Below are 24,139 nucleotides of genomic sequence, written 5' to 3' on the forward strand. Positions count from 1 at the left end.
CCTGAAAAGCCCCTAAAAGAAATACTCTTGCACCTGTAGGGTTCCTCGTTCAATATCCTGAAAACAACATTTCCTATAACTAAAGTTCAGTATTTCTACACGTACTACACTTTCTATAACTGTCAAAAATCCAAATACTGAGTAGAAAGGCTTACCTTGGATTTGAGATTGTTCCCACTCAGCCCCTCTGACGATTCACTCCAGCAGATTTGAAGAGAACTCTCCCAAGAGTGTCATGGTAGCTTTAGATCGTTGAACCGGTAGAAATCTGGCCCAGAAACTTAGAGAGGAGGGTAGGGAATTGAAGAAGGAGAGGTGAGAGATTTTTGCGGCCAAAATCAACAGAAAAATGGTGTTTAGAACTATTTATACTGTGGCCTTCGTCGATGAACCTTCTCCTCGTCGACAAAATTCAGAACCTCCCAAAACCTCTCTTGGTATTTTCTCATCGACTAAACATATCCTCGTTGACGAGCCCAGTTGTAACTTCATCGACGAACGCGCCTACTGCCTCTTTCCTTTCCCATTTCTATTTCCTCCCTCACTATTATCATTCAAATATTATAATTATTCAAGTCACTACATTCTCCCCTCCTTATAAAATTTCATCCTCGAAATTTACTGTTCTGGTAACTCATCATCCTTTAAAACAAAATGGTCTACTTATTTTATTACTTACCCTTACTTATGGCAGAGGAATACCATGGTTACATTCCAAGTCCTGGGAGATTACATAGTCAAAAGAAAATTCTCCCAAAACTAAAATACCACTTACTAATTAAACTATTACATATACTTGCAAAAGTAACATTACCTAGCTACTTACATTTTTCCCTGGTAAAATTTCTTGGAATATGTGTGGATACTTCTGTTTCATTTGCTTCTCAGACTCCTAAGAAACCTCTTCAACTACATGATTCCACCACAAAAATTTTACCAAAGGAATCTTGTTACTATGTAACTTCTGTACTTTCCTATTTTGAATCTGTATTGGTACCTCCTCATACACCAGTGAATCACTGAGCTCTAACTCACTATAACTAATAATATGAGAAGGATTTGGAACGTATTTCCTTAACATGGAAATGTGAAATAAGTTGTGCATCCTGAATCATACAGGTGGCAAAGCTAACCTATAGGCAACTAGCCCCACTTTATCTAGAATCTCAAATGGACTCATAAACCTAGGGCTAAGTTTACCCTTCTTCCTAAATCGCATAACTCCTTTTAACGGAGCTATTTTCAAAAATACATTATTACCCACATCAAATTCTAGATTCCTGCAGTGATTATCTGTGTAACTTTTCTTTCGGCTCTGAGTTGCACTGATTCTATCTCTAATAGGTAGAACTTTATCACGAGCTTGCTGAACAAGCTCTGATCTTACAACCTACCATCCACTTCATACCAAAATAAAGGAGAACGACATCTCCTACCGTATAAAGCCTCAAATGGTGTCATGCCAACGCTGGCCTGATAACTGTTATTATACGCAAATTCCACCGCACTATGAACTAAGTCCAACTACCCCCAAAATCCATTAGGCACACTCAGAGCATATCCTCTAATATTTATATCGTCCCCTCAGTCATCCCATCAGACTGAGGATGGAATGCCGTGCTAAACGATAACTGAGACCCTAGATCATCCTGCAAGCTCCTCCAAAAACGTGACGTAAAATGCGGGTCTTGATCTGTCACAATCGATATTGGCATCCCACGAGAACGAACTATCTCCTAAATGTAGATCTCCACTAAACGGTTAAGGGAGTAGCTAATCTTGATAGGTAAAAAGTGGGCGGTTTTAGTCAAATCATCAATAATCGCCCACATGACATTCTGGCCATGTAATGCCGTCCGCAGTCCTGACACGAAGTCCATGGATATATGATCCCACTTCCACTCTAGGATAAATAACGGCTGCAACTGACTTGCCGGCCTCTGGTGCTTAGCTTTTACCTACTAGCACGTCAAACACTACGCTACATACTCAGTGATCTCTCTCTTCATACCACTCCACTAGTACGACTCTCGTAGATGCTTGTACATCTTTGTACTACCGAGATGAATTGTATACAAAGATCAGTGGGCCTCCTCTAGAATGGTCCTCCTAATATCCACACTGGAAGGAACACATAATATAGAACAGAACCACAAAGCTCTGTCATCTGCAACACTGAATTCCTCCCCTTGACCACCCTGCACTCTATCCATCACCTATGCTAATTCTGGGTCTTCTCTTTTAGCAACCTTAATTCTTTCATGCAGAGAAGGTTACACCACTAAACTGGCAATGTGAACCTAAGAACTACTCTCTACTAATTCTATGTCGGGTTTTTTCAGATCCATCATGATTAGATATTGGATCTCTATAGCCGCCAATACTGATTCCCCATATTTCCTACTCAACGCATCAATTACCATATTCGCTTTCCTTGGGTGATAACTGATGGTACAATTGAAATCTTTAATTAGCTTCAACCACCTTCTCTATCTTATGTTCAATTCCTTCTGTGTGAATAAGTACTTCAAACTCTTGTGGTTGGAAAAAATCTCACACTACTCGTCATACAGGTAATGCCTCCAAATCTTCAATGCTTGTACAACTGCAGCAAATTCAAGATCATGGGTAAGGTAGTTCTTTTCATATTCTTCTAACTATCTGGACGCAAATGCCACCACCTTTCCATGCTATATCAATACACAACCAAGTCCTTTCAAGGATGCATCACTGTAAATGACATACTCCTCACCCCCTGACGGGATAACTAATACTGGTGTTGTGACTAATCTTTACTTCAATTCCTGGAAACACTGCTCACCTCTATCGTCCCACTCAAATCTAACATTCTTCTTAGTCAGTTGTGTCATAGGCCCCGATAACGCTGAGAATCCCTCTACAAAATGATAGTAATACCCAACTAGCCCCAAGAAACTCCTGATCTTCTAGACATTCCTCAGTCTAGCCCAATTCAGTATGGCCTCAATTTTACTAGGATCCACAGAAATACCATCTCCAGATACAGCATACCCTAAGAACAGGACCTTCTTAAGCCAGAATTCACATTTACTAAACTTTGCGTACAACTTCTTTTCCAGAAGTGTCTGCAGAACCTGCCTCTAGTGCGTCTCATGCTCCTCATGGCTCATTGAACAGACCAGTACATCATCCATAAAAACAACAATGAACTGGTCTAGGTATTGATGGAAGACTCTGTTCATCAACTCCATAAATACCGCAGGACTATTTGTCAAACCAAATGACATAACAAGAAACTCGTAATGCCCGTACCTGGTCCTGAAGGCTGTCTCCGAGACGTCTTCTGCTTTTACTTTTACCTGATGGTAGCCGGATCTAGGGTCAATCTTCGAATACACCCATGTACTATAGACCTAGTCAAACAAGTAGTCTATATGTGGTAGAGGATATTTATTCTTGATGTCACTTTATTAATCTCCCTATAATCTATAAACATCCTCATCAACCTGTCTTTCTTCTTTACAAATAGAACTTAAGCTCCCCACGGATATACACTAGGTCATACAAAACCTTTATCCAGCAAATCTTGCAGCTGATTCTTCAATTCTACAAATTCTGCTGGTGCCATTCGGTAAGGTACTTTAGAAATTGGCATCGTACCTAGTAGTAGATCAATAGGGAAATCTACCTCACGATCGGGTCGCAAGCTTAGTAACTCATCTGGGAAAACATCTGTAAATTCTTTCACTATAGGCATACTAGCAAGTTTCAATTCATTCTTTGACATTTCTTTTACAACTGCTACAAACCCCTGACAACCACTCAGCAGAAGTCTCCTGGCCTCGATAGCTGAAACTAGCTCAGGCAGGGATTGCACTTGCGACCCTACGAACTTGAATTCTACTCGTCCCGGAGGTCTGAATATCACTTCTCATGAATGGCACTCTATACTAGCAAAATTAGCTGCTAGCCAATCCATGCCAAAGATCACATCGAATCCATGCATGTCCAGCACTATTGGATCGGCAGACAAGATTTTCCCTTTAATATTAATTGAACAACCCCATAGCACCTTACTACACCTCATTGTCGACCCAATCGGTGCAGATACCAACAATTCAGTATTCAACAACTGTGTTTCTGCCCCACAGAGTCTAGTGCACCCCAAGGACACAAACGAGTGTGTGGCTCCTGAATCAAACAAGGCAATAACTTTAAAAGAAAACATACTAACCATACCTGTTACCGAATTGCTCTCCGTCTTAGCATCATCCGGCGTCAGGGTGAACACTCTGGCTTGAGCCATATTCCTCTGCTAGCATCTACGTGGCACCTGATAACCTCGTTGGTATAGTTTAGGAGCTGTAACTACATCTGGTGGGGTAGGGTCGTCTTGCACCATATGACCCTACCTAACACAACTGTAGCAAAAGACTCCACCTATGCGACACTCTCCCTAGTATCTCCTCCCATAAGTCTGGCAGACAAGGGGGCCCTGCACTGCCTAAACCTCACATCCTCCAGTCTCCTATCTCCGTCCTCTACCATGATTTCCTCTCCTCTACTAACTCGATCTATGACCCTGCTGATAGCCATTAGATGCAGATCTTTTCATCTGTCCTTACTCCTCTACATCCAGCCACTCACCAACCTTTGGCAAGGCTGCTCCATCAACTAGCTTAGCAAAATCCAGGATTCGCAGCACTACCACTTGCTCGAAAATACTCCGCCTTAAGCCTCTCTCAAATTGTCTCGCTTTCTTCACCTCATCAGGGACAATGTACGGGGCGAAACGAGAGAGCTCGATGAAATGTGCTACATACTTCTGGACTGATAACTGACCATGTTTCAGACACAGGAACTCTTCCACTTTAGCCTCTCTAATAGTGGCTGGAAAATATCTATTGAAGAACAACTCTTTAAATCGGTCCTATGTCATGGCTATCAGAGTCCCTTCTGCTGCTGTAGAAGCCTCACTGCAGTCCACCATCTCTCAGCCTCTCTTGTCAGTCTCTAGGTGGCAAAGAGGACCATCTGTTCCTCAGTACACTGCAACACAATCAAGACTTTCTCAATCTCTTGCGTCCAATTCTCAGCGGCTACAGGATCGACTCCTCCCAAAAATTCCAGAGGATTCATCTTACTAAACTTCTCGAAAGTGCACCCATGGCCAACCGACAGACCACCCTACACTCTCAAGCTCCTAGCGATCTCAGCCATAACTTGTTAAGACACACTACGTAATACCGCATCAGAGTCTGTCCCGCCTATACCCGATGGCCCTGCTCCATCATTGCCACTCGCATGGGTACTACCTCCTCCTAGATCCATCCTGAAAAATAACAATTGCAACTCAATAATCCTATCCTTATTTCTAACCCCAGTTCTACATTCTAGGAACATAACCTGTCAATAGTTTACAATGGTTTTCCTGATATCATCACCGCAGGAAAAACATAGAAACCACCATGAAAGTCCGGCCTCTAGACTGTAGAATAAATGCTTAAATTATTTTCCTATACTCTGGTATTGCTTTCGCTGCATTCTAAAGTCTACAAAACCTAGCAACCTAGGCTCTAATACCAAATTGTGATGACCTCCTTAATTTCCATATATTTTTTCCATAATATAATATAACCAATATCACAAAACTCAGCATATCATAATCCATCTGGACCCGTGGGTACCAGGGATATAACAGTAACACAATGCGGAAGCTTAAGCAACAGGAAACATAAAATCATAAGCATCTCATAATATAATACACATAATACCATCCATCTCAATACCAAAGTTACAACATCCTTTGTATTTAAGTATATACATCCCAAAAGAAAGACCTAGAGACATTTTCAACAAAATCCAACCATCCCTACCAAAACTTACCCTTTAGAGAGGGTAGATTAACAACACTAAATACGTGGAGCTTTACCCGCTCTCCTATCAGGGGCTCCTAAAATGTTTATAAAATTTTGGGGTGAGACACCTCTCCGTAAGGGAAATAAACTAACACTAGTGTGTGGCAACATGAGCATTTTTGTGATATATATATAACCATGAACATAACCAGTAAAACTGTATACATATTTTTGGGAAAACATGTATAATCACAACATGACATAACATACTGTATTCTCATAGCATAACTCATCTCATATAATAATAATACAAAAAAATTCTTGGTAGGTTAGCTGGCTGTTCACATGTATTACCCCCGCATGACTGCGTTGTGTGGCCCGATGGTGGGACCTGACAATGGTTGGCCGACCACTGCCAAGTTAAGAGTACAGTCGGTAAGTGCGATGGGTCTGCCAGACCTGGTCCATACACCAGGGGTGCTCACACTTCTTAAAAGCACATTGACCATCCAATCTCACACCACTTCGTACAACAGTGTTAACACAAATATCATGATAAATCATGAACACGTAGCATCAGTGCCGTGCAAGTGCTAGCCTAAACTAAGCCAAGCAGGTTTTGATAACATATAACATATACTGAAATAGTGATACATGGATGTTTCATACTATTAATTGCCAAATCAATATCATTATGTTGTTTTGCATATATACGTATATCATGAAAATCATCAGCTCGTACGTCGGTATTTCACATTTTACCATAGCTCGGCCTGTACGCCGGCAAATCATATCCATAGATTGGCCCATATGCCGACAAACATATCTATAGCTCATTCCATACACCGGCAAATCATATCCATAGCTCAGCCCGTACGCTGGCAAATCATATACATAGCTCGGCCTGTACGCCGGCAAATCGTATACATAACACGACCCGTACGCCAACAAAACATATCCATAGCACGGCTCGTACACCGGCAAACATATCCATATCTTTATCATATTCCCAGAAAATAGTATTTCATTATAATTTCAATCAATGCCGCATGAAATAAGTTTTTCGTATATTTTACATACCATCATTTTCAGCAGTATTTCCCAAATATAAAACATATAGAAATATATTTATTTTCCTGAAATTATATGTTATAATAATATACATACATTTTTATAAAATTACTAACTTAGTTTATCCCCTGACCTGATTCCTGAAAAGCCCCTAAGAAATATACTTTCGCACCCAAAGGATTCCCCGTTCAATATCCTGAAAACAACATTTCCTAAAACTAAAGTTCAGTATTTCTACGCGTACTACTTTTTCTACAACTGTCAAAAAGCCAAATACTGAGTAGAAAGCCTTACCCTAGATTTGGTATGGTTCCCAACTCAGTCCCACCGACGATTCACTCCAACAGATTTAAAGAGAATTCTCATAGGAGTGTCGTGGTGGCTTTAGATCATCAAACCAGTGGAAATCTGGCCCAGAAACATAGAGAGAAGGGTAGGGAACCGAAGGTGGAAAGTGAAGAGATTTTTGTGGCCAAAATTCACCAAAAAATGGCCTTTAGAACTATTATACTGTGACCTTCATCGACGAGCCACGTCACCTCGTCGACGAGTTAATGAAGACAACTCATCGATGAACCCTCTCCTCGTCGACGAAATTTAGAGCCTCCCAAAACCTCGCTAGGTATTTTCTTGTTGAAGAAATGTATCCTCATTGACGAGACCATTTATATTTCCTCCCTCTCTATTATCATTCAAATATTATAATTATTCGGGCCAGTACATGGTATCACAATACAAAAGTTAATTTTTTATTTTGAGCATGACAAATATGATTATATCTACAATCATGGTATGACATTAATGATATTGACATGATATTGATATTTGATACATGATGTGAATAAATGTTTTAAAACATGGGATGATAAAAGAAAAATTGGTAGCAAAACTGAATATATTGAATTTAGGGGGAGTGTTATGATGTATTGCTCATATTATGATTCCTTCCCTATTAATCAATTGGTATCATAAATTAATAAATTTTTCAATTGGTATCATTAATGAAATTTTAAATTGGTATCATAAAATCAACTATTGATATCTTGAGTAATGTCAAAGAAGTAAAAAGCTGTTAGTAAAAATATGAATGTTGAAACACACTACACATGCTATATTGAAAAACTATAAATTGAGTGTGTACATATGTTTGATATGCATGTTTGATGATATGCTCAGAATTTGACTTTATTTGAACTTAATCATTTTTTTTCTCTTTTTGATCGATGTCAAAATGGGGAGAAGTGTTAAGCAAAAATTGAGCATGGTATTGCAAAACCTGAGCATGAACATAATATATATTAAAAGGAGGAGAAGTACTTGATAATGATTGATAAACTTGAACTTGAATGAAGTGATGAGCATGATTGCAAAATATTTTTTGAAACTGATATTGATCTTGCAAATATTGTTAAGATGATGTTTATTGAAAGGGGGGGAGGTCGTTTTAAGGCTTATTCCAATTTTTGCTTCTTGTTTGTCATTATAAAAAAGGGGGAGATTGTTGGCTTTACAAGGATTAATATCCCATAATATACTGTTTTTATGCTAACAAACAAGAAGAACTTAACATTCTTTGTTTAAGTGATGTATTTTCAAGACTCAGTGATGAATGCAAGGTTTTTCATGAAAGCTTATATTTCAAAGAAGGATGATCAATATGAAGCTTAAAGCATGGATTGAAAAATGGATTTAAAGATAAAGCTTGAAGATCATGAGAGCATGAGGATTAAAGAGAACTTGATGAAAACTCAAAGAAAGATGAAACAAGTATAATGGCCTTAAGGAATTCAAGAATTGAAAATTCGAAAGTGTGTAGAAAAATCTCATGTAAGTACTTCAAAGAATTTCAATATGGATGCATGAAGCTGTTAGGTAAATTTATTGGACCTACCTTTGATCATACTTGGAAAATATTTCTATAAGGTCAAAAATTGTTTCAAAAAGGTTAGAATCATTTTTGGAATGAAAAGCATCAAAAAGAGGATTTTCCAAATGCTGTCCATTTTTCAACATCCACATTCAGGTGCATTTTTATTTATCAAAAACTCATTATTTTAAAATGTTTTCAACATGAAAGTTGTAGGATTTTCTCTTAGATTTCCTTTTAAACCTAGCTCGTTAAATGTGGAGTTACATAGAAAACATTATGATCAAAAGACTGAAGGGTGCTCGAAGCTAACAGCCTGACAGACGATTGTCAATAGCTAGACAACTGACTGCCAGTGCACTTTGAGGCGTCTGTCCGTGTTTGGACAGCCAACTACTACCTTGCTGTCCCTTTGGTTTAACTGGACAGACAACTACCAAAAATGGACAATTAGCTGTCACATGGCAGATTTAAAATTTTCATAACAGATAAATTTTTTAAATGAGGTTACTTAGGGCTCGAACTTTGTGAAAACTTAGGGAATACTTCAACTCACTTGGGGATCAAGTTACATACCTTTTAAAATCTATAAATCAGCCTCAAGGATCATTGAATCAATGCACCAAGAATTCGAACTCTGCAAAAATTCAAAATATCTCTTAATTGCTCTAAAATTCTCAAGGCTCTCTCTTGCTCTCAACTTGCACCAAGCTTACTGAGTTCTTACTGATTTTACTCACCAATTTTGTGCTACAAATTCTAAATCTTTAAATCATTGATAGAATTAACTGGTGATATACTTCCTTTAATTTCCGTATTGTTATTTTCCTTAAAGTATATTATACTTCTGAATTGTTGTACTAATTAGCTCTTTTAGGAGCAAATTCTTTGTATTCAAATATTTAATTTGTATCTTATAGATTGACGATTCCAAGGGTCGTTTGGATCGTTGGCTAAGAAAGGGAATATATCTTAGAGAGGTGGGCTCTAGCGTAGTTAAGGAGTGACCAAACGAGGGGACATCGTTTGGAGAAGGTGGGCTCTAACCTTAACCAAGGAGTGTTGTAAAGGTTTGTTTCGCCCATTAAAAGAATAGGTTTAGTGAATCCTTTGGTGGTTTTCCAAAGGCGAGGACGTAAGCTAGGTATAAGCCGAACCTCGTAAAAATCTCAGTCTCACTCTCTCTTCCCTTTACTCTTTATTTTCAGTACATAGAAAATTGCATGGATGTTTTGAATATCTAAATCATACAAACTACGTAATTTAGAAATCAAGTAAACTTGAAGTCTATTTTTGATTTAGGTTGCGAAAACCGAAAAAGAGTACGTTGGTTATACCATATCTTGTGGAAACCATACGAGAGTACGTTACTTGGTTAACATCCCAAAATAAATTAACTGAGAGTTTAGTTGAGTTCTAAATATTGGGAAGAGTGTGGATATTATCTTGATTTGATGTTATATTGCACATCATATTGAAGAAGCAAAACCATCAATACAGGGCTTTATATCAGCAAATACAAATTTCATATATACAGGGCTTATATAAACAAACAAACCATTTTAAGTTCTTACATTGCCAAAGTGTTGTATGTGTTAATTTTGGTTTGGTTGTTTACTTTCAAATTGTTATTGTCGAATAAGCTTTTGCTAAAAGTCTGACAAAAATCAACAATAAGTTAAGAATTGGTTAAAAAGAAGTTTAAGGATTCTTAAAAGGAATTAAAAGAAAATTTTAAAACCCAATCCAACCCCCGTCTTGGGACTACACCTTACTTTTCATAATATTTGCTGGAAATTAAATAAAGTATGGAAAAAGAGTGACACCATGTTTTTTACGAGGTTCGGCTCAGCCCCAGCTTACGTCCTCACCTTTGGCCAATACCACCAAAGGATTCCACTAAACCATTCCTTTCCGGGTGGAACAAATCGTTACAAGCGATACCCCACACTCAAAAACTCATTCACTAGGCTAGAACAACACCTCTTTAAGTGATACCCCACACTCGGTCACTCCTTCAATAGGCTAGAGCAGTGGCTCTCCAAGCGATACTCCATACTCGGTCAACGATCCAACAAACTAGAATCATCAAAGAAACAAGAAAAAATAACTGCGTACAATAATATTCTCACAATAGCAGATTAGTACAAATTCAAACACTAGATACATCAAAATTTAAATATAAAACATAAATAATATTTAAGATCAAGTGAATTTATGACCAAATTTCTTCTAGATGAGAATTAGCAACTCAGAACTCAGTAGTATGATGATCAGTACTTCGGAAATTCAGCACATCAGTTGAGCAAGAATTTGAGCAAAAGAGAGCTTCGATTGCAAGATGGCTTTTAGCAGACTTTTCAATTCTTTGCATTTCTTGGTTTAATTTGATTTGTAAAACCATGTATTTATAGGCTTCTAAAAGTGATTTTGTGTTACTCGAGATTATTTGGAGTGTCTTCCAAGTTTTTAGAAAATTTAGAGCATAAGAAACCAATATTTGAATTTAAAAACATTTAAAAAATTTTGTTGTTAACAGTGTTCAGACGACTGAAGTATCAGGTTCAATCTTCTGATGTTCCTTAAGACACTAAAAAATTTGAACTGCATACAGGGTCAGATGACTGAACTATAAGTTCAGACTTCTAAAGTCCTAGCTCAGGTGACTGAACTGATGGTTTAGTCTTCTGAGGGTGTATTGCCTCTTCAGGATTTCTTGAGAAAATTCTTCAGTACACTGAACTTATTCTTAGGTCTTCTAAAATATTTCTTTAGTAATCTAAGGATACTCCACAGTCGTCTGGGCAGACCAAATTCAGATTTTTCATTTTTGTTTTTAAAAATCCTTTTTGCTCTATTGCTTTGATTTTTTATAAAATACTTTTCAGGGTTTGAAATAAGATCTTTAAGTCAATAATCAACCCTAGAGGAGCTTTCAACATATTTCTCAAGATATTTAAATATGAAGTACTTACATAAAGACTTCTTATGAATTTTGACATTTTAAATGCTTAAGTCTTCCTGCTTGTCATTCTTTGACCTCTTTTGCTTTGTCTTTCTTTGGCTCCATCTTGTCTTCAAGCTTTAATATACTTTAAGCTTTTTAGAAAGTCCTCTTTAATATCCATGCTCTCATAATCTAAAAGCTTTATTAGGATTTCTTTGAATCCATGCCTTGACTCTTTAAGCTTCATTTGTTCATCTTTATTTGAAGTACAAGCGTTGAATGATCCTCATGAGCATTTGACCTTGGAAGTACTACTAGGACCTCCGGGAGTCATTTTGGTGGAGCAGTATGAAGAGGGAAATAGAGGAGTTTGTGGAACAGTGTTTGACGTGCCAGCAGGTAAGTGCTAAGCACCAAAGACCGGCGAAACAATTGTCGTCACTTCATATTCCTGAATGGAAGTGGTATCATGTCCCTTTGGATATTGTTACAGGATTACTGTTGGCGTTGCATGGGCAGAAAACCATTTGGGTAATTGTAGACCAGCTGACGAAGACAACTCATTTTCTCCCTACTAAAATCAATTATTCCATAAGCAAGCTGGCAGATTTATATATTTATGAGATAGTACGACCGCATGGCGTGCCGATATCTATAGTCTCGGATCGAGATCCATGATTCACGTCATAATTTTTGAAAAGTTTGCAGGAGAGTTTGGGGTCTCCGCTATCATTCAGTATGGCATTTCATCCTCAAACGGATGGATAGACGAAGAATAAAATTCATAAATTAGAAGATATGCTCCAAGCATGTGTACTGGATTTCAGGGGTAGTTGGACCCAGTATATGCCGCTGGTTAAATTTGCATACAATGATAGTCATCAGACCAGCATTGGAATGGCACTTTACGAGGCATTATATGGTAGAAAATGTCATTCTCTGTTATACTAGAATGAAGTGGCTGAAAGGCGAGTATTGGGACCGGAATTGGTGCAGCAAGCATATGACAAAGTTTGACTTATCAGAGACAGAATCAGAACAGCACATAGTTGGCAGAAAAGCTATGTAGATACTCGCCACCAAAAATTGGAATTTGAGGTAGGAAACCATGGGTTCTTTTAGTTAGCTCAAATGAAAGGAGTTATGAGGTTTGGAAGAAAAGTAAAGATGAATCCTAGGTACATTGGCCCTTTTGAAATACTTGAGAGAGTGGGTCCAGTTGCCTACGGGATAACTTTACCATCGGCATTATCCAGGATTCATGACGTATTTCATGTATCCATGTTAAGGAAATACATCTATTGGCCAAACACGGCTTACGACTCTTAATTTTGATGATAACAAACTAAGGTTATTTAATTTGCTTCAAAGTTGTGGTGTTTCAGGAAAAATACATACTGAAGCCTAGCATACTTCACAAGGAATCATTTGAAAGCTCATATCAAATTCAGGTGATCAATATGGAAAGCTCAAGGATCAATGAAGTGCAGAATTTAAAACAATAAAGATTTGAAAGCTCATATAAAATTTAATATTGAAATATCAAGGATCATTGAAGCTTAGAAACAAAGAGAACTCAAAGTAGGAATGAAGAGTCAAATGTGTCATTAGGAAATGCTTTGTAAGTACTTCAAGTATATTTCAAGTATAAAATATTTGTTGAAGCTCATTAGGCAAAAGAGACTTAGAGACCTTATTGTAAACTTGGAAAATATTTTATAAAGAAAACAAATTAACATTGCAAGAAATGAGAAGCAAAGAGACTTAGTTCAAGTATATTTTGGAAACCATAATTTTGTCTTGACAGGAGGCTTACTAAACTTGTCAGTCAGCTGCCAACTTAAGGGTTTTTAAAATACATGAATAGAAGGTTGTCAGGCTACTACCTGGACCATGACTGGCGTCTGACGAGGTAATCTGGGAAGCCTGTGTGGGTTTCATCAGGCTATTGTCACCATACTACCTGTTTTTTTAAAAACTGAGAATTTTAGTGACAGGTGTCTAACCACAAGGTGACAGCTGATTACCATCGTACTACCTGTGAAAAATACATATGTAATTTATTAACAGTCGCTTGACCAAATTTCATGAGGCTACTCCCACACGGCAAATTTCAAATTTTAGAATAGATAATTTTTTAAATAATTAGATTGCTTAGGGCTCACACTTGGTTAAAACTTGGACGCCACTCCAAGTAAACTTGGGGAACAAGTTAAATAATTTTCTACATCTATAAATAAGCCTCAAATCCAATGAATTCAATACCAAGAATCAAATTCAGGATTCAAACTCTCTTAATTTCTCTTAACACTCAAAGGTCTCTCACTCTCATCTTGTGCACGAAAATTTGTAAGACTTTGCTAATTCTAAATCACCAATCTTGTGCTACACTTCTAAATTATTTCAATCATTGAAAAAACTATTCTGTGATACACTCTCTTGAGCTTCAATTTAAGTTTCATATTTGAATTACTTCGAAGTATATAGATTGAATTTGTGCTAGTTAGCTCTTCTAAGAGCATCTCTTGTACAACTTCTTTTGAATCATGCCTTATAGATTGATTGGTGGTTCAGGTGCTTGAATTGTTGTACTGAACAAGAGGATATCATTTGGAAAAGCACACTCTTGCCTAATTGAAGGAGTGGTTGTAACGGTGTTGTTCCTCTCGAAAAGGAACTGATATAGTGAAATCCTTTGGTGTTCGCCAAAGGCGAGTACGTAGGCCGGGGACAAGCCCAACCTTGTAAAAACTTGGTGCTCTTCTCTACCCTAGTCTTTAATTTCTGCATTATATTTATATTTGTGGATGCTAAGTGCAGGTTGCAGGGCTTAAACATTGAAATTCAAAGAAGACTCTTAATTTTAGAAAGTACGTTTAAATTAACTATTTGCAGAAACCCACAAGGGAGTGCGTTGGTTAATTTGTGGAAATCTTGATTAAGGGAATGCAATACAAACCAAATCAAAATAGGGCTTGCATTCATATTACAAGGCAGTTACCAAAAAGCTGAAAACAATTCAATAAGTTGCAACTTCTTGGTTATTTTGGTTACTAGCATTGATCATTGTTTGGTTGGTTTGATTGTTCAAGTTTTCAAGCAAATTGTGGTGTGTTTTTGTTTTTGATTGTTAATTGAGTGAGTTACTTAAGTTTTGGTTATAAAGTACTAAACAAATGAGTAATGGATTTAAAGGAACTTAAAATTTTTAAATAACCCAATTCACCCTCCCTTGGAAACACTATTATACTTTCAATTGGTATCAAAGCTAAGTTATAGTAAATCTTAACTAGAAGCTATATAAAGATCGGAATGGCGCACCTAGGAATAGCTCCCTTAGGAGAGGGTCAATCCTCAACCCGACCACCATTCTTTTGTGGACTGAATTATACTTTTTGGAAACAACGTATGAGAATTTACCTTCAAACTATGGATTGGAAGGCTTGAAAGGTTGTGATGGATGGTGACCTAATTCCTACCAAGTTAGTAGATGGAAAAGAAATCCCTATGGAAGAGAAAGACATGATTGAAATCGATCATAAAATGCTACAAGTAAATTTAAGAGCAATTAATGCTTTAGATTGTGCTATAGACATTAATGAGTTTAATAGAGTCATGTCTTGCAAAACCGCTAAGGAAATTTGGGACAAGTTGAGAGTAACCTATGAAGGAACCAAAGATGTTAGAGATAATAGGATCAACATGCTAACTAGTGAATATGAAGCTTTTGAAATGAATCTAGATGAATCAATCACTAGTATATATACTAGGTTAACCCACATAATAAATTCTCTCAATGCTTTAGGGAAAACATACTCTACCTATGAGATGATCCATAAGATTCTTAGAGGTCTTCCACCCATATAGGAACCAAAGGTTACGGCTATAACCAAAGGAAGAAATCTTAAAAACACATCTCTAGATGAACTTATAGGATTACTACTCGCTTACGAAATTGCTTTAAAAGAAAGAAATCCTAAAAATAAGAATAAGAAATCCATAGTCTCTAAAAGCATCTAAAGAAAGCTCAAATATTGAAGATAGTGAATCAAGTGACTTAGATCAAGATGAACTAGCCTTTATTTCTAAATGACTCGGAAAATTCTATAAAAGAAACAAAAAGTTCTCTATAAAATTAAGAGGAGCAAAAGCTGAAAAAGGTGAAACAAGTAAGAAGGAGAACAAAAGCAAGAATGATCCACCAATTTGTTATCACTGCAAAAAGGTAGGACACATCAAGCCGGATTGTCCTCAGCTCAAAAAGGAGAAGAAGAAGAAGAAAACAGCAATGAAGGCCATATAGGATGACACGAGCTCGAGTGAATTTGAAAGCGAACCTAGTGAACAAGAGATGACAAACCTATCCTTTATGGCACACAACAAAGAGGTAAATTCCTACTACTCCTCCTTAATAGAATCAAATAATGAATCATGCAACGACTCTTGTGATAGTATGCCAACCTACAAGGAACTTCAAGCTGAGTTATTTGCTCTTCACAATAGATTTATAAAAGTTTCTAAAAGGAATATAGCCTTGAAAGAACAAAATGAAAGTCTAAAAAGACAACTAGAATCTTCTAAATCTATTGAAAAAGAAAAAGAAACCCATATTGATAATCTAATGGAGAAAATAAATGATATGTCACAAGAATTAGTTAAGCTACAAGTAAATGATCAAAACAAGAAAGATTTAGAAATAATTGATCTTAAAAAGACAATTGAAGATAAAGAGAAGACTATTTACAACTTCACTAAAGGAAAAGAAAATTTCGAAAAAATGGTTGGACAACAAAAAATGAATGGTAATAAAGAAGGAATCGGTTTTAATGGAATCACAAATAAAAGAAAGAAGAAATTATTCATGGGGTATTTTGTAAAAGAGGCAAAACACTATGCTAGCACATCCTCAACTAATATACATGAACATACCACATGCTACTTGTGTAAAAACAAAGGACATATCATGTTTAATTGTCCAATTAAAAGAAGTATGTCAAAGTTAAAAATGAATGGAAAGAAAACAATGGAACTAAATATGATTTAAAGAAAATTACGAAAGTTTGGAATCCAAAAAGTAACACCGTGAATCCTTCATTATAGGTATGCTTTAGGACAACACCATCAAAGGAAAAGTGGTACTTGGACAGCGGGTGTTCAAGACATATGACCGGAGATAGATCCAAGTTCACTACATTAGTACAAAAAGATGCGGTATATGTCACCTTGGGTGACAATGGTTCTCCAATTCTTTGCCCTTTTGGGTGATTTTTAACATATTTCCATTCTTTTACATTTAGATTAGTTTGTTATGCTCACCAATATTTTAGTATGTGCTTAATTGATAAACCAGAAAATTTGTGGCTTAGATCAGCATTCTGTCTATCTTGTTATGCTCACCAATATTTCTGGCTTAGATCAGTTTTTTATTCACCGTGGCGTGTGCTAAACTGTGATAACCTTATTGAATATCTTAATTGAAAAATATAATACTTAACCACATGTTCTTTGTGTTTGCCATATGATCTTGCATGTAATTGTTGAATTTTTAGGATCATTATGGTTGTGGCTTTCAGGTTATATTTTAGTATGTGCTTAATTGACAAACCAGAAAATTTGTACTTGATTGCTTTGAATTAAAATCTTATTTTTTTGCAAGCACACCCCCAGTACATTTTGCAAATATCAAAGGGGGATATATATTTATATTTACATACATACATATATATATATATATATATACTTATTGTAATACTTAATGGCAAGAACTAATTTCAAAACCAATTTTTTTCTGTTGCCTTAATATTATTCTTATTATATATATATATATGGTTTTCAAGTTGCATAACTGGTTCGGTAACTACGCATAAAAATGCATGCGAACTAGTTGGAATGATTTTATGCTCAAACCTTTTATTTTCTATCATATGCCGTGTGTTTTTAAACTCAAATCTTTCACGAATCTTATGATATGTTTCAATTACCATGGTTTGTGCATATTTATGGTTTAATTTAGTTTTCATGTCATTTAAATCTTTAAATGACCAGTTATATTGTTTGTGTGCGTAATTACTATATTTCAAACTTTGTCATTCTTTGTGCATTGTATGATTATACCATCTTCTTGGATATTGAAAGTAATAAGTCTTGACCATACAGAACTGTTAGGTCTTAAATCCTCCAAACAAGTCATTTTTATATCGGAATTTTTGCGAAATGTCTTATTTTCAAATGGCATGCTGTCGAAATTTTTAAAAAAGTCCCAAACTTCTCTTGTAAACAAATGATTCTTACTCATGGCCCTTTTTGCTGTTGCCAAAAGGGGGAGATGGATAAGAGAGGGCAAAAATTGGGTTGACTCAAAAATTGGGTTGAGCTAAAGTTGGACTTAAATGAAAAATTATTTAAAGTTTTACATAATGCACATTGTTAGGGGGACCCTTCTAAGGCTATAGCAATTTTTGCATGATGTATTTGTCATCATAAAAAAGGGGGAGAATGTTGACAATATAGGTCACACACAGTTTTGATAATGACAAATACTCAGGTATTTGATGATTGTCAAGTGTTTGTGCTGGCTTAAATGAATATCCCAAGAAATGACACTTGAAGCAACTAGAAGATCCAGAAGACTTTAATTTGTAATTGTAAATTCAATGATTGTAATATGGGTCTGTAATAGTAATATAGGATATGGTTTGTATTTATCTTACCTACACATAACGCATATAAGATATACGGTAAGCTCAATAAGACCATAGCATGAATCTAGGTACCAACACTCACACACATATTATATAATACATAGGAGTGTTAAAATTGTGCCTTAAATTGAACAATTACCAAGAATTTTAGACAGCTCGGGTGACCGAACCCATGGAGTTCAAAACTCGTCGGGTGCGTGAACAGTTATTAAGTCAATAGTTGACCTCGGCTCTTGGGCAACGGACCGATAATGTACATACCTCCCTAGGGCGCCCGAACCCCTCGAAAGGGACAGTCCACCAACTTGAGCGACCAATCCTTTTAGTTTAAAAAGAACCCTGAGCGACCGAACACATGGTTTTCGGCCACCGAATATAGGACTAGGCACCCGAAGTCACAAAGCAATGCAACTGACTTTGATTTTGTTCATCAAACCTGAATTCGGGTGACCAAACTGCTTTGAATATCATTTATTACTAAGTCTGGTTGGGCAATCGAACCTCGGTTCAGCCACCTAAATCTTGGCGGGTTAAAATTATTTTAACCGCGCTAAAATTGGATTAAATTGGGCTAATTATATTTGAACTATTTCATACTTTTTTAAATTATTCCCAACATATCCCAAACGGTTATATTTTACCCCTGCCTATAAATATAGGCTCGTTTGCAAGATTAGACAAGAATTAGCAATATCATTAGCCAAAAAATCCTCTCTTTTGAAAACACTCTCTTTGTCCAAATACTCTTGAACTTCCACTTCCTTGATACGTGAGATTGAGAGAGCATATTTAGGGTGTTTGTGATTGCTAGATGTGCTAAGAAACTCCCATTTGATTGTTTGTTTGCAATATTTTTATTGGGGAGTTTTAGCTTAAGTTTATCCTACATATTTTGATTAAAAATCTTGTGCTGGGATAAACTAAGTGAGCTTAGGATATTTGCATCTTTGTTGCAACTGTACAATAGCTTGGTTTTTGTTGTGCAAATATTTTTTAAAGAAGCAAAACATTTTCAAACTAGTACTGTGTGTATTTCATTGAGGAAAATCTTATTGAACTAGTTTGATTATCTGATTCATATCTTTGGAATATTGATTTTCTACTGTACTGTGCATTGCTTAGATTCCAAGATACTGTTTGTTTTGAACACTCTTGAGCATATCACTGATTATATTATATTGAGTGTTGATAGCACAATAATTTGCATCACTGGGCTTACACTATATCCATATCACTGATGTGTATATCACTGCGCATATTAGGTACATATCTGCTTTACGTGAAAGCATAATCATTGTACCAATTTCATTGTTGTGAAATTACTGAGTGTTTCCAAGCGTGGCCTGAGAGGGCGGTAATCCAACCCGGTAAGGATTGGTTGTGAAGGTTGAGGTCAGCCGTGTGCTAATTGACCTGGTTTGTTTAGGTGCCGCTTCACTCATTTAAGTGAGCATTATAGGGGTAATTTTTGTGCTAGTGTAGCCAAGGCGGGGACGTAGGCACAGTTGGCCGAACCCCGATAACATATCGTGTGTCTGTTTATATTTCCACACTTTATATTTACCGCACGTGTATGTTATAGTGTGAATGATGTGCTTGATTTGAATTTCCACATATTATATTTATCTGCACATTTGGGATTGTGTAGAAAGACCATAGGTTGTGATATTCAACTAACATCTAGTTTAGTTTAAGAATAAGTTTTAAAATTCCAATCCACCCCTCCTTTTGGGAATACACCTAAGCTATCATATAGGTACTAGATCATTCTTGAAAAATTTATGCAATCATTATGCTCTTTTATCTCAAGATGAACCTAAAAATGTAGAAGAAGCATTAAATGATGATTCATGGATTATGGCGATGCAAGGAAAACTTAATCAATTTGAAAGAATTCAAGTATGGCAATTAGTACCCAAACCTAAAGATCATTCAATCATAGGAACTAAATGGGTCTTTAGAAATAAGAAGGATGAAAATGGGATAGTTGTTAGAAATAAGGCTAGGCTAGTAGCTCAAGGATATAATCAAGAAGAAGGTATCGATTATTATGAAACCTTTGCCCCCGTAGTAAAAATGGAAGCAATTAGAATGCTTCTAGCCTATGCAACCTATAAGGAATTCAAGTTATATCAAATGGATGTAAAAAGTTCTTTTTTAAATGGGTATATAAATGAAGAAGTATATGTAAAACAACCTCTGGGTTTTGTAGATAAACAATATCCCGATCATGTATTTAAATTAACTAAAGCTTTGTACGGTTTAAAACAAGCTCCTTGAGTTTGGTATGAAAGATTAAGTAAATTTTAATTTAACAAAAATTTTGCAAGAGGAAAAGTACATAGCACTCTATTAATTAATACTAAAAACAAATACATGCTAATAGTTCAAATCTATGTGGATGATATCATATTTGCTATTACAAATGAAGAACTATGTAGAGAATTTGCTAAATGTATGGAAGAAGAATTTGAAATGAGTATGATGGGAGAGTTAAATTACTTCCTAGGGTTACAAATCAAACAGGTAAAAAATGGAACATTCCTAAATCAATCAAAATACATTAGAGACATGCTGAAAATGTTTGACATGGAAGGAAACAAACCTATAGGAACCCCTATGAGCACCTCAACAAGCCTTGATAAGGATGAAAAGGGAAAATTAGTTGACACAAAACATTATCAAGGAATGATAGGAAGTTTATTGTATATAACAGCTAGCAAACCCGATATTATGTTTAGTGTGTGCATGTGTGCTAGATTTCAATTAGTACCTAAGGAATCTCATCAAGTTGCTATCAAAAGAATTCTAAGCTACTTGATAGGAACCCTTGATATAGGATTGTGGTATCCCAAGGAAACTGATTTTGAAATGATTAGCTATTCAGATGCAGACTATGTCAGATCTAAAATAGATAGAAAGAGCACTAGTGGTACTTTTCACTTCCTAGGACACTCACTAGTGTCTTTGTTTTCTAAGAAGCAAAATTTCGTAGCATTATCCACGGCCGAAGCTGAATACATAGCAACTGGGAGTTATTGTGCACAAACACTATATATGAAACAATAGCTAAAAGACTTCAATCTTGAATATCAAACAATCCCAATTAAGTGCGACAACACAAGTGCTATAAATATTTCAAAAGGTCCTATATCTCACTCAAGAACAAAACACATTGACATTAGACATCATCTTGTGAGAGATAATGCTCAAAAGGAGGAAATAACTCTTGAATTTGTCAATACAAATGAATAATCAGTAGGTTTATTTACAAAACCACTTTTAGAAGACCAACTTGTATTTATTAGACAAGAATTAGGTATGTTGCATATTCGAGAAGTTAATTAGAAGAGGAAAGAAACGATTTTGCAAGTAGCTTACTTAGCAGGCGACTGCCAGCTGAGAGGCAGTCTCCTGTCAGGCTACTTCCTATTGAAAAATAATTCAACAGGTGCATGACCCTTCGAAGATAGGTGCCTGACAAGTGAGGGTTCAGTTTTAAAACACATGAAAAACATTTGTTTTTAACCTCAGCTGCCTGCCTACTCTTCTCCACCTCTCCAAAAATATTTTCTCTTTTTCCTTCCACTCAATCCTCCTCCTTAAATCCTTTCCTTACTCATTCTCCACTTCATAGCACCAAACCATAAACCTTCCTAACCTAGGGTTTAAGGATTCCAACCAATTTATGAATATGCCGAGAACGAAAACAACCGCAAACAAAGACAAGGTTTCCTCCTCGCGTTAAGCAAATAATGATGAAATCATGGAATGGGTGACCTCCTCGCACGCAAAATCATTGTATTGAAATCACATTTCGATCATCGATCCAAAATTCAGTAAAGTCCAAGATATCCCTTTCTTTGAATCCAATTTTCCTAAATTCTAAGCATTATTCAAAGACATTGGTTAGGATAAATTTATTCAACACTAAGCCAAGGGATACAATCCTGATTTGACAAAAATCTTCTACTCAAACTTGGTGAAGAAAGAAGTGTGCATTTCCACTGACCTCCTAGGACAAATAATTACCCTCACACCTTAATCGTTAGGAAAATTTCTTCGCATAAAAAGCAATGAATTTGAGTGCAACCCCATCGAAAAACAATGGATAATGGAGAAAGGTTTCATTCCACAAGAATTTTTGCCGCTTCTAATGAATGATCCCCCGTATACTTTGGAAATCCTCCTCTCTACAAGCATCTCAATTTACAAGCCTGAATCCTACACAAGCTCATTGCCTTTAATATCCTTCCTATAGCAGGATCATATGACCACGTTTCCTTCATGGAATGTTTTGTAGTGTGGTGCATGCTCAAAGGCAAGAAATTGGATTTTGCGAGCTTAATGCTTAAGTGGATGGTTATGAAGATAGAGGCACTACAACTTGTACTTCCGTATGGAGGAATTTTATCTTTGGTCTTTGCACATCACCACGTAATCACACCCTCTTGCAAATTCATGAAAAGAAACCCATTATGATCTATTCTCCTCCACTACTCCCAAATTAATGGGTTATAAGAAATACAACCAAGGATGGTTCTATAAAAGAAATATGCCTACTCAACCCGAACCAGAGGACCCTAGTCCAGTTCCAGATGAAACATATATGCCTGTATGGTTCCTCCCTTTCTACCATTACTATTCTAGCTTTAGTTTTGATATGAGAACTGGACTCACTTCCCTTCAAGACAAAGTCACTACCATGGAAACCCGGTACTTTTCACTTGATCAGCTCCTTGAAAAGCTAGAACAACATCTCACTAGTTCCTCCCAAGGTGCAGCCCCCATGGATATCAGTTTAGTGACTCCTAGTGATGCTGAATCTGATGAAGAATAAGAGGAAAGTGATGAAGCTTCCAAAGAAAAATCTAATGAGGAATCTGAAGACACTGAGAAGGAAGATGAAGCTTCTAAGGAAGGCTCCAAAGAAGAAGAAGATGATGAAAATAATACTACTAGATCTGATGCTTGATTTTGATAGTCTATGATGTTTTGTAATCATTAACACTATGACTTTTTGTTCACATTTGGCCAGATGTATGGTACACTTGGTCTTTGTATGATTATGATATCTTTAATGAGATGATGATTATGAATGAGCATGCATGATGTTTAATGATTATGAATGAGCATGATGTTTGTGAAATAATGTGTTAACTCTACGAGTCCAATCCTGTTTTGATAATGACAAATCACTTGGTATTTGATCTGTGCATTGAGTTTGTGAACAGGAACCATATTAAGCATGCACGAAAAGATAACAAGTCATGGAAGCCATAAAGTAAAGTTGACACGTCTTGGCAAGATCCATGGAACTTAGAGAGAATGAGAATCAAGATGCAAGCGGCAAAGTTCAAGAACATCTTGGGAATGGGTATTTAGAACTTATGTACTTACATTTTCATATGATTTAATTTGAGGCTTAACGTAACTTAGAATGATTTTCGGATCATGCATTTCATGTACATCATCAGGGCACTTTCATGATACTTTTAAAATCATGTAAAATATATTTTATAAAAGACCTAAGAAAATGAGCAAAAAAGATTTTTAAAGTAGAAAAGGAAAATTAAGAAAAAGGGGACTTCGGAAGCCTGAACTCACCCTCTGTAGCCTAAAGAATTTCTTCAGGAGCCTAAAGACTAAGTTCGGTAGCCTGAAGATAATGGGAAAACACAGCAAGTTGGCTGATGCACCTCGGTCGCCTGACCCT

The sequence above is a fragment of the Malania oleifera genome, chromosome 11 (genome assembly GCF_029873635.1).
Source record: "Malania oleifera isolate guangnan ecotype guangnan chromosome 11, ASM2987363v1, whole genome shotgun sequence".
NCBI lineage: Eukaryota > Viridiplantae > Streptophyta > Magnoliopsida > Santalales > Ximeniaceae > Malania > Malania oleifera.